Raw genomic sequence first — 21,787 nt, forward strand, 5'->3', positions numbered from 1 at the left:
TTAGGGTTGTGTGAGGGTGATTTGACACCAAGGGAGATTCGTGACTGATGTTGTGGGACATCTCGTGGGGAAAGAAGGAAACTGTTAGTGTGAATGCCCCATCTTATCCTATATGAAATTACTTACCTTAGCCAAGCCAGGATGGTGGTTCCCAAGCACATATTGCTTGACAATACTTATAAAATCTTACATTGACAAAATATTTCATGTTAAATTGATTTAGAGCAATTTTAGAGAAGATTACAATATGCAAGCTTTCGAGGCAACTCAGGCCCCTTCTTATTAAATTTTAATTAATTTTCATTTCAATTTTGTACTTAAACATGACGTGACATGACTATTCTAATTATATTTTTATTATGTTCATAAAGGCAAATGAAAATAAGTTTACAAATTTTTATGAGTTTAATTTTACACACCTGGGTAACTGATTTGTGGAGTAGAATTCACGTACATATAAATATGCATTATGTATTGTATTGTATGTCATGTATTAAGAAAGGTCCCAGGCTGTTAAGTTTGAATATTCACGACGTGGGTCTCCAGTTCTCTCTCTCAGAACAGATTCAACGATAGTGGAGGTCTGTAAAGCATGCAATCCCAGCAATCTCCATCCTCCAAGTTTCGGAAAGTTATTGACTTCCATGCTTTTTTTATTTTAGCCACCAGAGGGCGCAGTCGCCTTTTTTCACGGATACTTTAGATGGAGGTCGCGTTTTTCTCGTCGGTCGCTAGTAGACGCCTGTGCCACGTCTCACTGGAAGACTCACGATTAGCGGGACTGTTTGCGAACTGAAATGGCCCTTTTTTTTTAAAATTCTGTGTCTTAATGCTGATAAGAGGGCAAAACCGCTGGTCCGCCTGAAGCACTTGTTAACATGTTTTACAGGGAGTGGTTGTCCATTGTATCTTATTGAGGTCACCAGTTTTCTTCTTCCATACTTTGTTACATTCTGAGTAGGCAATGGATTTTATTCAGTTGAGTGTTTGAGGTAAGTTTTTTCTTTGTCTGAGCTCCTTTTTCCGGTGCAGCCCAGCATATTAAACGGTTGCGTGTGTCGTGTTTCGCTGTAGTGTTGGCTGTGGAATCCGCTAGAACCGCCTCCCCACGCGCGCGCGCGCACACACACACGCTGTAGGGTGGCGAGAGACGGTGAGGGAAGGGAAGGGGGGTGGAAGTACTGTCATGTGTTTTTCGAGTCTCGGGTTCCCCAGATCTCTCCGTCTTGTGTTTTCCACAACCTGATCATGAGGGCGGCAGCGAGCGCCTGCTATTGAAGAGCTGCCCAACTGTGACTCGTCTCGAAACCCAAATTGATTTAACCATTGCAGCTCCATTGTGTGGATTTCACCCTGCCATGTTCTTACAGCGTGTTGTGTCGGCGACTTCTGTTGCTACTTAGCAGTGCGGTTAGCCAATGAGATATTAGGGACACGGTCAAAGGGGGCTGGGATTGTCCTAGAAAGCCCCTTCTGTTGTACCGCTCTGCAGTTGATTGGAGCACGGAGTTGCCTTCTCCCGTGTTCTGCTATGTTAAGGGCAGCCCAAGCCTGAGGCAAGGATAAGTCGAATCCAGGGCCACTCTCGTCCGTGGTTTCATTAGTGCAGTCCTGTGTACACTGTTATTCCACACTGTTCAGCGCATCTATTGTGAACATGACAGGTATCAAATGACAGCTGACAGTTATTAGTAATGTGTGTGCCTCATGAGACCAGGGTAGAGTTTGCATTTTGTCTCCTAAAATTGTAAGCACCTTTGCTTTTGTTACACTAGACTTTTGCCATTGCTCACAAGGATACAGGAAAGAATGTATCCTGCATGGGACAGTGGTACATTTTAAGGGGCAGGTTAATTTATAAACACTAGACAAATTCAGCATTTTATAGTTTGAGTTTGTGCAGTATAGCAGTTTATGTATGTCTTTGTTCACTACTTGGTAGTTGTCAGATCTTTGTGTGGTGAAGAAAGGCATAGACTGTACGGGAAGTGAAGGAAGGAATTTGGAAAAAGTGCAGCATGCCTTCTCCAGCGGCAGATTTCCTTTGCAGTACAGAGGAAACTCCACCTCTTGGTCCATGTTTGTTACACTGATTTGTTTTGCAAACAAAGAATTTTGTGTACTAGCCCTTTTTGAAGGCTGTTATCAGTATGATCTCTTTCTTTCAGCTTCGTGTTTAAATGTTCCAGTTCCCCATCCAGGGTTGGTTCCTGCCACACAAACAATGCTGTCTTGGTTATTCGTGCAATTCTTTTGACTGACACCATTAGCCAGGGTGTCTCACAAGATTAAGAAATGTTACATTTGTTTACACATTTTTTATAACTGGATCACGGGGTTAATTGTTTATGGCCACATAGTCATAGACGGGAACTGAACCAGGAAAACTGTGGTTTAACACTAGAAAAAACTTGTAGTACAGGCCCACCTTAAATCCCTTCACACCTCTCCATCAGCGTCTTTTGTTTTGTAAATGTGTTATTCAGCACAAGCAGCCTGTTGTCTTATCTCCTGCCTTGATGGAGCTCAACTATCCCAGCTCAAGCCAAGGCTCCTTATCTGTGTGTGATGTTCCTAGTTGTATAGGGTAAATAATACAGTATATCGTTATTTGGAACACATGCATTTCATGGGTGTTCCATGTCAACAAAGATCTGGGTAAGTGCAGGGGTGTGGAAATCAAATTTGTTTCTACTTGTCCACGGACAAGTAAACTTAGAAAATCCATTTGTCCGCCAGTTAAATTCACTTGCCAATAAACAAATAACAAAAGTGAAAAATAGTAAATTTTTTTCTGATCTCTTTTATTGATACCAAAACTGCCTTCCATTTTAAAACTGAAAAAGTTTTTTCAGGGAGTAGTATTTTGCCACCTTGCTCTAGAACATTATATAAAAGATTCCCTCATTTTAACTGGCTAATAAACAATGCCTTCATTATAGCTACACTAGTTCTTTTTTCATATTTTACAGTTACATAACAGAACACTGTTCTGATTCATTTTCTGCCATGTTCTTTAGCTTTTGTCTTGCAACATCTTCTCCCCCAAGAATCTTTACTATCTCAGACAGCGTTGGCTGAATGCTGTTCATTTCTGCTTGAGCTGAACTGCGTGGTTCCTGGAATGATGGTCCTGCAGAACACTGCTGATGACTTTTCAGGTTTTTATGAGTGATGTGCCTGTTGCCAGGTGACAAGCCAGAATTCCACAGCTGGTCGTGGGTCAAACTCTTCTAAAGAAGCAGTATTGAACAGCCTAGCATAACGCTCAACCTCCAAGCGTTCAGCTTTAGAAAACGTTTTTTCAATTGAAGCAACTTTTTTCTTACTTTTAGACTCATGTCTCTATCTGACGTACTAAACCCCCAGTTCCTATCCTTTTCTTTCTGCACATAACCAATCACACGATAAACGTATTTGTGAAATTAAAACTAGTTATAAACTTAGACCTCTAAATGGATGGCATAATTAAACATGTATAACGAAAAATTTTTTTTAAGTTCTGAAAACTCTGAGGTCTAGGTTTATAACTAGTTTTAATTTCACAAAGACGTTTATCGTGTGGTGATTGGTTATATGGAGAAAGACAAAGGATAGGAACTGGGGGTTTAGTACATAAGACAGACACAGCAAACATGCAATAAAGAAAGCCTGCACAGAAAAACAACCATTGAATTCTGTGTTCGTGTCTCCGACCTCCAGATCACGAACCAAACACACAATATTTCAGTTAAACCTGTGCGATATCCATTCAAATATCCAGTTTTTTGGAGCCTTGTGACACCTGCCATAAACTTCTCTACACTGAATGTAGACCTGAGGACCCCTTAATGCAAGGAAGCAGCACTACAGCCACGCCACCGTGCCCCTGCCACCCATGTCTAATACATGCTTTAATGCATTTCATCTTGAAAAAGATATCAAGTATTTATCTTAGTATTCTGAATGTTCATTGAGCAGGAATATCATGAAGTCAATGTGCGGCGATTAACAACTGGGTCGGGGAACACTTAATATAAAGCATTTAATGTGCTACATTAATTTATGACAGGGTTTGAGAAAATCTAGTAAATGAAATTCATTTTAAGATGAAATTTAGTTTGCGACATTCTACTGACAAATTAAACTATGAGAATAAAGTGGAAATGTCGACTTTAATCTTGATGTAAATGTCGAGAATAAGGTCAACATGTCCACTTTAATCTCGACATTTACATTTTTTTTGTCTTCACTGTGTCCATATTTTTTTCACCGTGGCCTTAATACGCTTCCGTAGGTTTTTCAGGACCTGTTGTGCCAGTTTTAATCAAGAAATTATCCATTTCTCATCCGCTATGCTACTTGTTTCAGTTTCAGCAGCACGCATATCGCGAGAACAACGCAATTGTATCCAGTGCATTATGGGTTACGCAGGTAATTCCTAATGACATATTCGAAATTCTGCAAGATGGTACATTTCCAAAGAAGTAAATATTACCGATGTTGTCGGGGGAAAAAAATAATCGTTTCTAAGTGAAGACTTTTATTGATATTTCATAACATTTGGAAACCATTTGAATGTTTTCTTCTTTATTTTTAATAAACTGACAGCGCAAAACCAACTTGTTTTATATGAAAAATTCTCTAATCAAAAAGATCAATAGACAGCTCATCAAAATTGATGTCACGCAATAAATTTCTTAACTCCTCAATATATCACAACTTACGTGAAATCGCAAATTTCAGGAAAGATTAACTGCCAAGCAAGCTTTATGTGGCGAAAATAATTACATTGTAGGTGAAATGACTGCATTTTTATGTAGAAAAAATTTATTTTATCAATAATATATAAAAGTTATCAATTATAATGAAAAATCATCAAATTACATTGTAATGTCAGCATGAAAAAAATGATCGCATCTCCCAAGCGTGTAAATAGTAGGGTAAAATACTTATGTAAGACCACAAGAGTGATTCCCCTTTGAAAAATCAATTGTCATTTTGTAAGCAATATTGAATACCAATTTGAGACATGAAGAACATGCCTAAGTAGACTGTTTCCGCACGAGGTACATAACACATGTTTAAAATTTGAAAGTGGTGGTAAAAATTTGCCCTGCACAGCACATATAATTCTTTTTTCTCCAGAAAATTGCGCTTGTCCGCGGACAACTAAAACCAGAAAAACACGCTTGTCCGACGGTCAATTTACCCGTGTCGGACGAGTCGGGCGTTGGATTTCCGCACCCCTGTAGTGTAGGATGAAAGGAAATGTGAGAAATGCAAGAAATGCTGAGCACATACGTTTTTATAGTATGAATATTTGCGTGCGTGAGTTTTTAACTCATTGACAGCCACATGTAAATCAAATGCTTTTTTGTTTGGTTATATTCTTGAATAAATGCGCTTGTGTTTGATATTTGGACTAAAGTCTTCACGCATTATACATTTCACGTCATTATTAGTATAACATGGAAAACGTTTCTGCTTTAGGTATGTGTTCAGCATTTCTTGCCTTGCATTTCATTTCATCTTACACTTTCCCAGATCTTTGTAGACACGGAACACACATGAAATGCATGTATTCCACATAACGATATACCATATTATTTACCTTATAGAACTCCAGGAACCTCACACGCAGATAAGGAGCCTTGGCTTGAGCTGGGAGAGCCTTTTGCCCCAGTTGAGCTCCATCAAATCTGGGGATGGGACAGCAGGCTGCTTGTGCTGATCGACCCATTTACAGAACAAAAGACGCTGATGGAGAGGTGTGAAGGGATTTAAGGTTGGCTGGGAATATGAGTGTTTTCGTAGGCGTCAGGGATTCTAGTGTTAAAAATGCCAATGTCTTAGCCACTGTAATGCTTGGCTGCGAGTAAGCTGTAGCCCTTCCATGACCCTAAACTGGAATAAGCATCTCCAATAAAGGATGGGCCTAATGCCTTTTCTTACAAAATCTACAAAGGATAGCAATTTTTCATTCTCTGTCAAGTGGCTTTATTGTCGTACCATCCAAAAACAGTATTACAACATACAGTGGCATGAAATAACATTCCTCATGACTGTGGTGCAATATAAGCTGATCAGCCCCACCATCAAAACCATTGACAGGTGAAGTGAGTAACATTGATTATCTTGTTACTGTGGCGCCTGTCAAAGAGTGGGATAAATTTGGCAGTTAGTGAACGGTCACTTGAAGGTGATGTGTTGAAAGCAGTAAAAGGTGGACAAGTGTAAGGATCTGAGAACTTTGACAAGGGCCAGGCTGTGATAGCTAGGCATCTGGGTCAGAGTATCTCCAAAATGACAGGTCTTGTTGTGTGTTCCCAGTATATATCAAAAGTGGTCAACCGGCACTAAGTGTGCTTGTTACATCTCTTGTAGGAGTCACTATGGGAGCATTTCCCCCTGCTTGCCTAGATTGCGTCAAGTTGGTTTGCTTCATTCAGAGAAGCAGTGTTGTGACTCTTTCCACATTAACCCGGTCACAAAATGTGGAACCAGTAAACCTGCACAAAAATCTCATTTCATTTACTAGTGTTTTTCAGTGGTCCATAGGTCTGCTTTTTAAGAGTTTTGTACTCTTGGCTAATTGATCTATATATGAGAAATGTAAAAATAATAATACATAAAAAGTGTTAATTAGCGTAAGTCTCCCTATTTTAGAGTGTTCATAAGAAATTTCAAAAGAAATTAATTTACTTCATGAGGTAGAAGTGTATATAATATACAAGAATAGTTGCATCATATATTTGAAATATTTACTGTATGTGCTCTAATTTAAATGTTTAAAGTCTAAATATTCTCAATTTGTGAATTGTAGCATATATTTTTCTAAGCCCTTTGTATTAAAATAATCTTAAATATTGTAACAAACACTGAGATTGAAGGGCACACACCAAATGACACATATGCCTAAGAATAGGTGTTCTTATTAAACAATGAAAGATCATTCTCTGAGCAGTAGCACCTTTTCACTGTTATGACCATACGTAACGGCTCATAAAATATCAGACTAACTGGCAACTAGCCACAACTATTTCTTGCCTTTAATTGTCTTCCACTCTTATGCAAGGTTTCTCCCTGCAATACACTGAAGACCACTTATCTTCTGCATGGGCTTTTATTTATCCTATGCTTCAAGAGTCTCTGCCTTCATTCTTGAGCCTTGCCAAGTCTGTAAAGTGTATCACGAATAATCCTGGGTTTTATGGAATGTAGAGCTCTTCTTGTTTGTGTCCCTTTCAAGCATGTATCAATTCCTGTCTATCTTAGGATAATCTGCTGACTACTACAATATTAGCAAAAACGATTTGCTATTCCAAATTTGCACTTTGCTGCACTCTGTACATATGACAATAATGAAGCTAAAACATTAAATAGTCTGAGTAACGTAAGTTGCTCTAATGCAGGATCTTCATAAGAAATGTAGTTACTTAATTCCTTAGGTAGAAGTACATAATAAACAATTATAGCTGGATCAGATATTTGAAATATTGAAATGTGTGCTTCAATTTTAAATGTTTAAAGTTTAAATATTCTTGTTTATAATAGAAATGTATCATTTTTCATACTCTATAGGGCTAGACACCTGGTAAAGGATCAAAAGTTTACCTTGAAGTAGTCTAAAGCGATAGCCCATATGTATATGTTTGAGCGTTTTTATATTTAACTCTCTCTTAGAGTAGCTCTTGGAGGGTTAGGGCCGCCTGTAAAGAATCAAATATTGAAGATATTATCATATGTTTAATAAGCAACCTTGAAATAGCATGAAACAGCACTCCACATACTTATATTATTGATCCCCATTTTTTCAAATTTTTTTGAAAATGTATCCCTTTGTATCTCATTAGAGATTGAGTTAGGTTGAGGAGGCATGGACAACATCAAGTGCTTCTAATCATTTTTGCTGTAGACACCTATTGGTTTATTCTTTATCATAAGGGTATCATATCCTACACAAAGTATGGTCTGTACCTAACCTAAAGTGAGTGTTTTGGGTTTAGGGGGGCAAAAAATAGGGGAGAACCCAAAAAAGCTTGATGTCTTAGATAACTAAAAATGAAGATGAGTCTAATGGTATATAAAATATATTTTTTATATTTTCGTTTACCTGTTAGTCAGGAGGTGCTGGGGAAAAAATTGAATTGATTTCAAAGCGTTACAATACAATACAATACAATACAGTTTATTTTTGTATAGCCTAAAATCACACAGGAAGTGCCGCAATGGGCTTTAACAGGCCCTGCCTTTTGACAGCCCCCCAGCCTTGACTCTCTGAGAAGACAAGGAAAAACTCCCAATAAAACCTTGTAGGGAAAATGGAAGAAACCTCGGGAAAGGCAGTTCAAAGAGAGACCCCTTTCCAGGTAGGTTGGGCGTGCAGTGGGTGTCAAAAGTAGGGGGTCAATACAATACACAGAACAGAACAATTCCTTAATACAGCATAATAATACAAATTTTAGAAGTACGGTTTAACAGTAGATGATATGACATAATTAGGTTTGGATATTTTTAGAGTCCTGGAGACCTCATCCATCTAGCTGCCTCCCCATTTGGCCATGCCACGGCTGAAACGTTGCTCCGATGAAAGGACCCCCTTTCCCATGATTCCTGTGATCCTCCATCAGGGATGACTTTACCATAGGCAGGCAAACAACTTGGCAGGTGGGCCGTGGCACCAATTGCCACATTTGGGTACCGAGAAAAGAAACAGAATAGGTGAGGGTTAGTATTCAAATATAATTATCATGTTACTTATGTTTTAGTGCTAATGACTAACAACAGAGATGCAGTATGTACAGTTAATCAGCAGCTCTAGTCAGGATATGCTAAACTGAAGTAGTGAGTCTTCAGCCGGGATTTAAAGGCTGAGACTGAAGGGGCATCTCTTATGGAAGCAGGAAGACCATTCCACAGTTTAGGGGCCCTGTAACTAAAAGCTCGACCTCCCACTGTTATTTTATTAATCCTTGGAATCCTAAGCAGACCGGCATCTTGAGATCTTAATGTGCTCAGGTTTGTAAGTCATGATAAGTTCAGACAAGTAAGCCGGACCTTGGCCATTTAATGCTTTATATGTTAAAAGGAGGATTTTGAAATCTGCCCTAAACTTAACTGGGAGCCAGTGTAAAGATTTAAGAACTGGAGTTATGTGTTCATATTTTCTTGTTCTTGTAATAATTCTTGCAGCGCATTTTGGATTAACTGGAGGCTGTATAGAGAACAGTTTGAACAGCCAGTGAACACCGCATTGCAGTAGTCAATCCTACTAGAGATAAATGCATGAATTAATTTCTCACAATCCTGTTTATTTAGAAAGCCTTAATTTCCTAACATTTTTAAGATGGAAAAACATGTTTTGGACGACTTTGTAATATGTGCTTTAAATGACATGCTAGAATCAAAGATAACTCCTAGATTGTGGGCTGATTCAGTAAAATTAATTGGGATTCCAACTGAGTTAAATGAGGACAAAATATTGCTGTGATCAGCGTCATTCCCTCCAACAATTAACATCTCTGTTTAATCTGTATTTAAAGACAAGTAGTTCTCATTCATCCATTCCTTTAATTCACTAACACAACTAATTAAAGACAACATCGGAGAAACTTCATTTGATTTAAATGAAAGGTATAACTGGGTGTCATCTGCATACGAGTGAAAATTAACATTATGTTTCCTAATGAGAGATCCCAGTGGAAGCATGTAAAGTGAAAACAGTAAAGGTCCCAGTACTGAGCCCTGCGGGACACCATATTGAACTTCTGTGTATAATGATGGAGTACTGTCTGCACATTTCTGTACATACTGGAATCGATTTGATAAATAAGAACTGAACCAAGCGAGCACGGGCCTGTAAGCCCAACATCGTTTTCTAGCCTGTGCAGTAAAATAGAATGGTCAATGGTGTCAAATGCTGCACTTAAGTCCAACAACATAATTACAGTGGAGTTTCCTTCATCAGAGGATATCAGAATGTCATTTACAACCCGTGTTAGTGTCGTTTCTGTACTATGACCAGTGCGAAAGCCAGACTGGAATTTCTCAAATAAATTGTAATGCGTAAGGTGTGACTGAAGCTGACTGGCAACTACTTTTTCTAGTATTTTAGAGAGAAATGGTAAATTTGAAATAGGCCTATAGTTATTTAGTATGTGTGGGTCTAGGTCTGACTTTTAAGTAAAGGTTTAATGACTGACACTTTTAGTGCATCAGGTACTGTGCCATGCAGTAATGAACTATTGATAACGGTTAGAATAGGCTGCAAGAACATCCATTGCACTTTTACTAGTTTTGTTGGCACTGGATCTAGGGAACAAGTAGTGGGCTTCATTTTAGTAGTTAAAGTTAAGACTTCCTGGTGAGTTACAGCATTAAAATTACTAAAGTGCTGAATGCAATGTGCAGGGTCTGCTAAGCTAGTATTTGGTTTGTACTGTGATGCTGAGATCTGGGATCTTATATTTTTAATTTTCTCATTGAAGAAGTTCATAAAGTCTGTACTGCTAATATCTGTTGGTATTTTGCACTGTTGATCTGAATTGCCATTTGTTAATTTAGCCACTGTTCTAAACAGTACCCGAGGATTTTTATTATTGCTATCTATTAATGTAGAATAGTATTCTGAGCGAGCTTTAAAGAGGGCTTTTTTATATTTATTAACACTCTCTGTCCATGCAATTTGAAAGACATGTAGCTTTGTTGTTCTCCATCTGCGCTCCAGTTTGACACTCTAATTTAAGAGCTCGAGTATTTTCATTAAACCAGGGAGAGTTTCTATGTGCTTTGATCACTTTTGTTTTAAGGGGAGCCACTGTGTTCAGAGCATCTCTCAAGGTTACATTATAAGCGTTAAGTACAGTTGTGCTTGAAAGTTTGTGAACCCTTTATAATTTTCTATATTTCTGCATAAATATGACCTAAAACATCATCAGATTTTCACTCAAGTACTAAAAGTAGATAAAGAGATACCAGTTAAACAAATGAGACAAAAATATTATACTTGGTCATTTAATGGCATCTTTAACAACCAAGTTTAAGGTGTAGGTAAAACAAGGTTAATGTTTCCACCCATCTGTGCACTGCAGATACCATATTTGCACCATTGTCTGTGACAACACCTTTCTAAATTATGCTCCATTGTGATTGTTTTAAGCTCTTCACCAATGTTATCAGCTATATGCTGTTAATGAAAATTACTGGTCTCTAAAACAAACTCTTTCATTTACCAGTTGTCAATGAAATGACAGGAGACAGCCAAATATGCCCACTCTGGACCGTGATGTCCACATGTCTGTTGTAAGAGCCACACAGCGTGCACTTTGCAAAGCTGCTTTTACTTTGTCTTGGTCATTGTGTGCATCTCATGAGAAGTTATCTGTATGAAATATAGATAACACTAAGTAATATACATACAATTTATGCTACATGTTCAAATGTATTTAAATGGGAAGTAAAGCTAATATCAAATAATATATATATATATAATAATAATAATAATATAATAATAATTTTTTTTTTTTTGTTTTACACAAATGGGCATGATAAATGTAGAAAATGTGAAAATGCGCTCTAAGTATGTCCATTCACCTCCTTAGCTTTACAATTTTTATTCATAAAACCTCTACAACATGGCTGTTCATATGCTGTAGTGCCTTAGGAGGGACCACCTGATTAAAGCTATAAAACAGTGGGACGATTACTGGGTGGCCATCCTACTAGACCCCCAATACAAAGCCAAGATTAGGGAGTTAATGGAGTCCAGCCAGCAGGAACAGAGCATGTGCCTCCTCTGTTCTGCCCTTATCAGCAAGATACTTGAGGTGTATTCCCACCCTTGGCTCCCTGCCACCTCTCCACATGTCCATCAGAGTGCTGTTAGTAGCAGCAGCCATAGTGGTGGCAATCTGATGGATGTGTGGAGAGAATTTTTTTCAGTGACTCAGTCTGATGCAGGGTGGCAATAGTAGCAGTTACTGCCAGTGGCTGTACTGCATGGTAAGTGACTACTTGGAGTGCATCGGTGCAAATAATTCTATGTTCATTGGTGACTCAATGGAATTATGGGTGTTGACGCTGGATTTAGGCTGGGAGCTTCCTCAGTATGCATTGGAAATGCTGCATCGTCCTGCTTCTAGGTTACTGTGCGAGTGGGCTTTTGATGCTGCAGTTGAGGTGGTCATAGACAAGAGGACCTGGTTGTCCACAGGTTTTGTGGACAGTCTGACCTTTGTAAAAATGAATGAGTTCTGCAACAGCAGTGACTTCCAGCCTCCTTTTGCTGATGCCAGAGACTAGAGACTAGACTAGGGTTCCTTGTCTTTCACTCTCCTTCAGTTTTTTTGTAAATTTTATGTGCATTGGGATTGTGGGTCATTGCCTCCATGAATTCATACTACCTGCTAGTATTGCCACTGTCTAAAATAAATTTTACTGTTCTGATATTTAATTCAATTAATTTTATCTCAGAGGAGGTTTGGTGGTGCAGCGGTTGGCACTGCTGTCTCACAGCTCAGGTCACCTTTTTGATCAAAATAGTTGGTCCTGCATAGCGGGGAGATGCTTACCTAACCCTTTGGGACATTTATAAAACCCAGTGGGATTGACTTAAAAAGTATTCTCTTTGGTGATCGTTTCTTTGAATTTCCTGGATTTAACAATTTCATTATTTCTGACTTTATAGAAATAAAACAAATGGTATAAAATTTAAAGCCATAAAGGCACATTAATACTGTGTTTAGTAGGTGAACTCTGTTTAAGGAGCTTAACAGATAAGTAAGTAAAGCAGGCTCTCATAATTGTATTTTTATGAAACATATACAGCAGGACTGCAGAGATCTGCAGCGTGTATGGTGTACACAGCACAGCAGATCACAGTCACACAGCTCCCTGCGATCCATGACATCCACACTACACGCTGTCTCAGGAAAGTTAACCGTATCAGGCGGGACCCCAGCCACCCTGCACTGTCACTTTTCACCCTCCTCCCATCTGGGAAGCGACTAAAGTCTGTGCACCTCCAGATTCAGGAGCAGTTTCTACCCAACTACAATCAGAATCATGAACAATCAGTAACCTTGTGTCACCTCCACTGCTACCTGCACATATACTACTGCCACTGTCTCAATTTATTCCTAGCATTCTGGTTTTATTTATTTACTTATTATATTCATTTATTTATTGCGTGTGTGTGGTTTTTTATGTCTATGTTTACTGTCTGCAGGGGCACATGCAAGCAAGCATTTCATTGTACATGGTACTTGTACACATGACAATAAATAATTGAAATAAGTAACAAGTTATGTCTGCTTGTCGCCAATTATGCAGGTCGATCTTTGAATTTCACATCAATATAAGAGAAGGTGGTGTGTGCAAATTCCTCATGCATAGTGAACAAGTCAGAATTTAAACTAAGGACTGTGAAGCTGTCATATACGGCACCAACATTAACAATAGTGCCGTTGGGATACCCATGTTTTTTGGTACACTGGGTAATTGTTCTTTAACAATGTTAATTGAATTAAAATATTAATAATAATAATACATTTTATTTATATAGCGCCTTTCCCATGTTCAAGGCACTTACAGAATATAAGAAAGAACAGCAGGGTATACAGTATATAGCATAATTAATTCAAGAAGCAGTTGTAATTGTAATAATAGAGGTGTGATTTTTATAAGGCATATAAATGGTTTTGGTATAAAGGGAATATAGCATAACACATTATTTTTTATGTTGATGAAGACACCATTTGCATTGATTTATATTCCTGTAAGGTGATGGTTTGCTGTAAGTGATTCATTAAAAGAAAGCATAAGTCTCTTTTGTTACATTCCATTTTCTTTAGGTGAGTTCCCAAAAGAGATGGATTCAGTATGCAATAAGTCCATCATAGTGCCATTTAAGCAGGACTGCTTAATTTGCATAACATTACTCTGTGGCAGGTTCTGTGTTTTAATTTTTATAACCCAGTATTGCCCCTTTGAGACTGGAGGAATAATGAAATGCTCCATGAAAAGACTGAAGCAGTGAGTACATTCCCAAACAATAATGACATGCAATGACTGTAACTAGCCCAGCTGTGTGAGGGCCTTTGAAGTCTGTCCCAGTTGATGTACACATTAATCTCTGCATTGTCCTTCAATGCCGAGTGTTACTACTTAGTAGCTTGGTGACTATAAGGATTACACAAGTAAAGGGAGATACGGCAGCATTCATTCTGGGTTTTTTTTTCTTGAAGATTCATGGGATGCACATTTTGGACTGTGTTTTGAAGAAAACTTGATTAGGTCAATTGGGTAAGATTTGGGAGCCCTGTTACCCAAGGCATTCAGAAAATAGATGTCATAAGTTTTCTTCTATTGTGTCCCATCAGAGAACCCAGTGATCAGGCATTCATCATTGCTTGTGCCTCAAAATCCCGACTCCTGGTTTCGAATCTTATGTCCAGTCCAATGTGCCTGTATCTACGTGTATGTGGTTTTCCTCCCAAGTTTCAGAGATATGTTTGTTAAAGTAAATTGCAGCACAAAGTTGGTCTGTTGTATTTGAATGTGACTTGCAACAGATTGGTGTCCCATCCACAACTAATTCATTTCTTGCTGGTAGTAGTGTTGGGATAGGCTCTGAGTAACTGTACGTGTGAACTAAATAAATTAGCCAGAAAATTAATAAATGAAAATAGTTCATCCATCATTCCTCTCATGTAAAAAAAATAGAGATGCACCAATACTACTCATTGGTAAATGTACCAGTCCGATTCCACCCCTCTATGTACTCCTGTTTGGTATTTGCTCTGTCTTAAGGCTTTTTACGAATTCTAAACTGCTACAGGTTTTGAAGATCAGACTGCAGAAAATTTAAACAAGGTATATAAACTGGCATAAAATACAAGGAGTTTCAAAAGTGTAATATGGCTGAAAGTAAATCAGTAAGTGACTAAAATCGACTCATACAAGAGATAGGTAGAGTATGTAGTAGTAGGAAAACTTAAGATGAATGTTTTTCACTTGAGAAACAAGAATGCAAGCTGTGTGAATAGGTCTCCATTTGCGTCTGTGTAAGATTATTCCATGTTCAAAGTTTATTTACACTGTGTTTGTTTATTTAACACTGAATACACATAAAAGTTTGTTTTCAAATTTAAACTTATATATAGTAATTTATTTCACACATCCCCTGTAATGTTTGAAATAAAAATGAAAAGTTTCACGTCTTTCCACTTGGCTTCCTGTTACAGCAGTCACACTTTGTGTCATTTGTTGGAGAACCTCACTGTGCAGCAAGTTGTATACTGTAATCAGATTTGGTCTGGAGCTAAGCTTTATATGGAGGCCTCACTATTGACAAATTGACCATTAATGTACCATACTTATGCCATTAACATAAAAAAAAATATATAAAAATAAGGATTGACCTCTGCACCTATTCAAATTCCCATTTCGAAGGATTTACAATTCTTTCAAAGTGAGCATTGTTTCACTTTACATATAATAATTACATGCACTGATTTGCTTTGTCTTTCTCCTACATGTTGCCTTCAAACCCACAGTTAAATTTTTCTTGTGCTACCTTTAATTCTGTGCTGGTTGTACTTCAGATACAGTATGCAGTATCTCCAAATAAACCTCAAATGCAAACAAAGTTATCTCTGCTGTAAGGAAGCTATTCAGGTATATTTAAACAAAAAACTAACATGTAGCTAATCATGTTGTGGTTCTGTGTTTTTGTTTGTGTGGTCAACTGAGTCTGTTTGTTAGCAGCAGCACAACGCTAAAGCTTTCATTCCTCCCCCATAGATAATCGGTTATGGTAGGAGCGGGAGCAAAGCAATAAACTACAAATTACAAGATACTGTACAACAGCAGGTGACGTGGTCAGATTTGCACTTTTGTGTGCATCATAAAAAAATGTAATGCAATATTGTAAAAAAGAAAAATAAAACATACGCAAATATGATGCCATTTTATTATGGTTTTTAATTCACTGACTTACAAAATATTCTTAATTTTATTAAAGTATAGTACATGTGAAAAAATGCCTGATGTGGCAGAATGAATGCCGGAACAAGCCAAATTATTGTATATATTTCATTAAAAGCAAGAATTGATCTTTAATTAGGAAATTGATTTAGTTGAAAGCCTACAATTTCTACCAACATCCAGTGAATGAATTTGAGAATACTGGCCTATGCACCCCTTTATGTAAGGACTGGAACAGTTTAACAGCCATCGACTTTCCTGGTGACATCAACTATCTTCCTTTGAAAAACTCAAGGTGTGTTCAGGGAAGTAACCAGCAAGTGCAATCATTCATCATTTAGTAACAAAGCAATCCCGGGAGGTCAAAAAAAATGAGAATTAATTGATCAATCAGAAATTTACAACAGTTAGTTTGGATGTTCAGTATTGTTTCTCCTGAAATTGCTGTTCTTCTGTTGAAAGAAGCCCGACCCATGTCCACCAGGTCTGTGTGTTTAGCACGGGGGCAACATTTCAGTGATACTGTTATATTAGATTTGAGTGTGGTTGTTTACATGAATAAAAATGGTACTTTTTACATTTTCAGCTTGTCCTAGAGTTAAAGGGCTATGGTTTCGACGTTGTTTAATCTAGGGGAGCTAAATGTGAATCAGCTGTTCAGATGTATGTATATTAGGTCTAATTATCTGAAATGATGATATACATGTATCCTGCTGTTTTCTAGAAGAAAGGAGAGTGGAGTAAAAGTGAATTATTTACTTTGACTTTTGTGTAGATGACAAAAGCAATCAAGCTATGAGTTTACATTGTCAATTGAGTCTACAATAGATATTCATAGCCTGTATCATTATGTATAGTATGAACTTAATATTGCCCAATTTATTACATCACCACTTTCATCTTGGTGGTAATATCAAAGTACTTGGGCACTTTTCTTCATCAGGTATGGGGAAACAATTATTATGCTAAGCAGAAGAAGACATTTCAAGAAGACTGAAGCTAACATGACATTAGACTTTTCAACAGGTGAATTAGCACAGGAACGAAGGAAAAACTGAATACCCTGGAATACACAGTCAGAAACCTAAACTGTCCTTAATTCATTGCACAACTTGTGAATGTGTTGTCTGTTGTCCACGCGGGTTGAGAAAGCTGGAGCAAATCTGTGAAGGATACTGGACGATATTCACCCAAAATGGTGAATCTGAGTGAAAGATAATATTTGATCTTTATTGTGAACTCAAGTTTAATAATAGTTCGTAGAAAAGGAATGATATTGTTACACAGGATTCAATACTGAGGAGAAGTAAACATAATTTCTTTTTAATGATTTTAACTATTAAACATTTAGTTTAATGTTTAAGTAGGCTTCATTTACAAATATATTTGTTAGCATAATTGCAATCACAAACCAAAAAGAAGAACTGAACTGAAACCAGACTACAGCATTAAATATAGGTGTTTAGCCAGTTATACATAGTTAAATCTTTCCTTTCACTAAGCACGGATCTGACGGCACGTTGTGTTTTTCATAGTTTTATACACTAGTAACACTCTTGGTCCATTGTGCATCCGATGACATCAGTGCATAACTAACACACTGAGCACCAAAACATAAAACAAGAGACTGGAATCTAGCAAAATCCTGACGTGGGAAGAAGGATGGAAAAGATCAGCACAAAACCTTTCTCATGCATTCCCAGAACAGTCTTTATTAATCATGTTGCTTGAGCAGCAGTGACTTTTTAGATGGTAAGGTAATTAAGGAGGTGCACATTCCCAACTAAGTGCTCCAGCAATATACCATTTTGCCTCTACAAAAGTTGTTTTAATTTATTTTTTAGTTTTAGGTTCTTATGGATTTTTTTTTTTATATTTGCCTGTTTATGTGTTGATTTTGGTCTGGCATTTTGATTCTTTGAACTGTATTTGCCTTTGATTTGGACCTTAATAACAACATTATCTGTAATGGGTTGAAGTGATTTTTTTTTTGGTGAATATATATTGATTTTCTGATATATATAACAAAGTTAAAAACATATCTTTGGAGTGTGGAAAGAAACCAAAGAACCTTTACAAAAACTGTTTGGAAACTGTGATGGTGAAGTTGGGAAATTAATCAAAAAGTTAAATTAATTAAAAAGTTTTCCTATGGCTGTGAGGTCATTGAGCTGCATTCTTGAAATATCCATTTCTTTAAGATTGTGTTAAATATTGTATAAGACTATAAAAGAAAATTTCTTCCTGAGTCAACAGTGATAAAAAGTTTTTAATGCAAACTGATACCTGTTATTTATTTGGATTCACACTTTTAGAATCTGGTACTTTATATGGATAATTCTGCATAGAACCATCAGAAATGTTTTAGATGTATCGAACATATTTTTGAACTGCCTACATGAGATTTACAATAATAATGTTTTCAACAGTTAATGTGAATTTAAGAGCTTAGTTTTATATAATCATTCTATCCATTTTTGAGCCTGCTTGCATTGTACTTTAATTTGTAAATACAAAGTACCAGAACCTGTCTTCGCTTGGTTTGGTTTAAGAAAGAACCAGTTTTGCAAAGGGCACTAATACAGTGCTGGGACTGCTCACACCTGCACACTCTCATATCAGGCCAATTAGAAATCTGCAGTGAACTTAGCCTAAACATTAGTTGGATGTTAGAGAAAAATTGGAGAGAATCCACACTGAAGACAAGAGGAATCAAACTGCACAGTTATTGTCTAGGCTGGTGTTTGAAATGAGTCTCTTGTTCCACCATAATTTTACATAATGTAACAAAACATGAATGTCATTGTAAGGGATATATATTAAAATATAAAAAGAAACATTAAGAATGTGGAATAAAAATCTAAATGTAAATATGGTTAATTTATCTTGAATTTCTATACCTTGTGCAGTCTTTTTGTTTTGTCATTGATTCTTACTTTTTTCTGTAAATAATAGTGATTTTTATGACAGTTTCACTTTTCATTAGGTGATTGCATCCTTGTGGTTTCCTGAGTTTTAGAAAAGACAGGATTTCATCTCAGCAGGTCATCATTCTGACTGGTAGGTGGATTTGCATCTTTAGTCCAGATAACATTCTTAACCACAATTCTCCTTCATGTATTACGTGCAGATTCCAGGCTATTAGGGGACATTTGGCTTCTGTAGCATTCCATAAAGATTTAAGTTCCCCTCCACAGATATGTACAACTAACTGTCAATTTTCTGATCTCTGGTCTACGGTCACAGGAAGTCTTCCAGTTTTTAAATACACTATTTAAATCTAGTAGAATGTGTGTCCTATGTCAACTATGTTTCTTTTCAGAGAGAACTATAGACACTTGGAATAAGCTACCACATAGCATGGTAAACAGTAACACTTTAGGGACTTCAAAACTAGACTTGATGTTTTTTAGAAGAATTAAGTGGCTAGGACAGGCAAGCTTTGTTGGGCTGAAAGGTCTGTTCTTGTCTAGATTGTTTCTAACCTTACAATTTCTCCCTGCCTCCACCACTGTACACAATAAACCTGCAATGCTTGTCCTATAACAACAATTATATCTAGGATTTATTGATACCAAAAGTTATGTCCTGATTGGAATGTTCATTTAGGTTTTGTGTGAAGAGTTGAATAGTGGCTGTGTTAAAGAGATTTAATATGCCTCTGCAGCATAAATAGACAAATGCTAGATCACAATAATGCTACTTTTGCCTGAAGAATTGTTACTAATATTGTCTTGGTAGTGGAGTAACTGCATTGTCTGCAGCTCACATTCAATTCAATTGACTGTACCTTTATTGAGACAGAAGAGTTTATTAGAAACCAAGTGTCTGAATCATAAAATTATCAGTGTTTGAGATAGATAAATAGGAATGTAGGAAGGCATGGGTACTCTCAGAGAACTATCTGAAAAAGTTAAAGAGACTTCCTTCCCTAGCTTGTCTTACACAGAGGGGTGGAGGTTTTTTAAATTTTAAACTGCAATGTAGACCGTAGTATATCAAACTCTTCTCAGTTTGTTAAGAAAGGCAAAAAACTGTAATGTGAATATTCAAGAAAGATTTTTAATTCTTGAAATGGTGCCATCTGTACTACATGTACAAATACAGTATACAGTTGTGCTTGAAAGTTTCTGAACCCTTTAGAATTTTCTATGTTTCTGCATAAATATGACCTAAAACATCATCAGATTTTCACTCAAGTCCTAAAAGTAGATAAAGAGAAACCAGTTAAACAAATGAGACAAAAATAATATACTTGGTCATTTATTTATTAAGGAAAATGATCAAATATTACATATTTGTGAGTGGCAAAAGTATGTGAACCTCAGATGGGATGAGGTTCTTATGCTGGAATGCAGTGTGTTCCTTTCTCCAAACATAACGCTTTTCATTTAAACCAAAAAGTTCTATTTTGGTCTCATCTGTCCACAAAACATTCTTCCAATAGCCTTCTGGTTTGTCCACGTGATCTTTAGAAAACTGCAGACAAGCAGCATGTTTTTTTTTTTTGGAGAGCAGTGACTTTCTCCTTGCAACCCTGCCATGCACACCATTGTTGTTTAGTGTTCTCCTGATGGTGGACTCATGAACATTAGCCAATGTGAGAGAGGCCTTCAGTTGCTTAGAAGTTATCCTGGGGTACTTTGTGACCTCGCCGACTATTACACGCCTTGCTCTTGGAGTGATCTTTGTTGGTCGACCACTCCTGGGGAGGGTAACAATGGTCTTGAATTTCCTTCATTTGTACACAATCTGACTGTGGATTGATTGTTGGAGTCCAAACTCTTTAGATATGGTTTTGTAACCTTTTTCAGGCTGATGAGCATCAACAACTCTTTTTCTGAGGTCCTCAGAAATCTCCTTTGTTCCTGCCATGATAAACTTCCACAAACATGTGTTGTGAAGAGCAGACTTTGATAGATCCCTGTTCTTTAACTAACACAGGGTGCCTACTCACACCTGATTGTCATCCCATTGATTGAAAACACCTGACTCTAACTTCACCTTCAAACTAACTGCTAATTCTAGAGGTTCACATACTTTTGCCATTCACAAATATGTAATATTCGATCATTTTCCTTAATAAAAAAATGACTAAGTATAATATTTTTGTCTCATTTGTTTAACTGTTTTCTCTTTATCTACTTTTAGGACTTGCGTGAAAATCTGATGATGTTTTAGGTCATATTGTATGTAGAAATATAGAAAATTATAAAGGGTTCACAAACTTTCAAGCACAATTGTATATGTGCATACACTGTATCCAAGTATTTCAAAAGTAATTTTTAATTAGGTTTATAAGGTAAGAAGAAAATAGTGCTTCTGTCAAGTCCAGCCGATAGGAGGAAATGTGTACCCCACCTCAGAAGCCTGATGTTAATTAACAGTGTTCCTTTGATACACATATATTTAGAGATTTTATTAGTTCAGGCCTCAACCCTCCTTATGTATTTTACTAAACTGATATTTTAACAGTTGCTTGTAATTGTCCTTAACCCCACCATATCAAGGGATAAGAAATCATTTGATGAAAATAAAGTAATAGATAATAATTAATTAATCATTGGGAACATTTAAAGGAATACTGCATCCAAAAATTATATTTTGTATATTTTGTTTAACCTGTGTTGTTTGTAGTTATGGGCGATAAAAAAATTAATATCATGTGAATATGGAGAATGAAGGTAATAAAATCAATGATACAAGAACAATGATGGGAAGCAAAGTTATCATTTTTGGGCAGGTAATTCCTTCAAGTCCCTTTTCATTAGTTTTGGCTTTTGGCATATTTTTGCTAAACTGGTTCACAAAATGCCTAAAC

General features: G+C 36.9%; 1 protein-coding gene across 1 annotated transcript in view; it reads left to right on the forward strand.

Annotated features, from left to right (window-relative positions):
• Positions 1–676: 676 nt before the first annotated feature.
• Positions 677–21,787, forward strand: part of LOC120531412 (RIMS-binding protein 2-like) — a 374,849-nt gene continuing 353,738 nt past the window's right edge. Inside the window, exons 1-2 of the mRNA XM_039756810.1 lie at positions 677–992; positions 18,953–19,026. The gene's annotated coding sequence lies outside the window, so the exon portion shown is untranslated. The remainder of the gene's footprint in view (positions 993–18,952; positions 19,027–21,787) is intronic.

This window comes from Polypterus senegalus, chromosome 6 (assembly GCF_016835505.1).
Source record: "Polypterus senegalus isolate Bchr_013 chromosome 6, ASM1683550v1, whole genome shotgun sequence".
Classification (NCBI taxonomy): Eukaryota; Metazoa; Chordata; class Cladistia; order Polypteriformes; family Polypteridae; genus Polypterus; species Polypterus senegalus.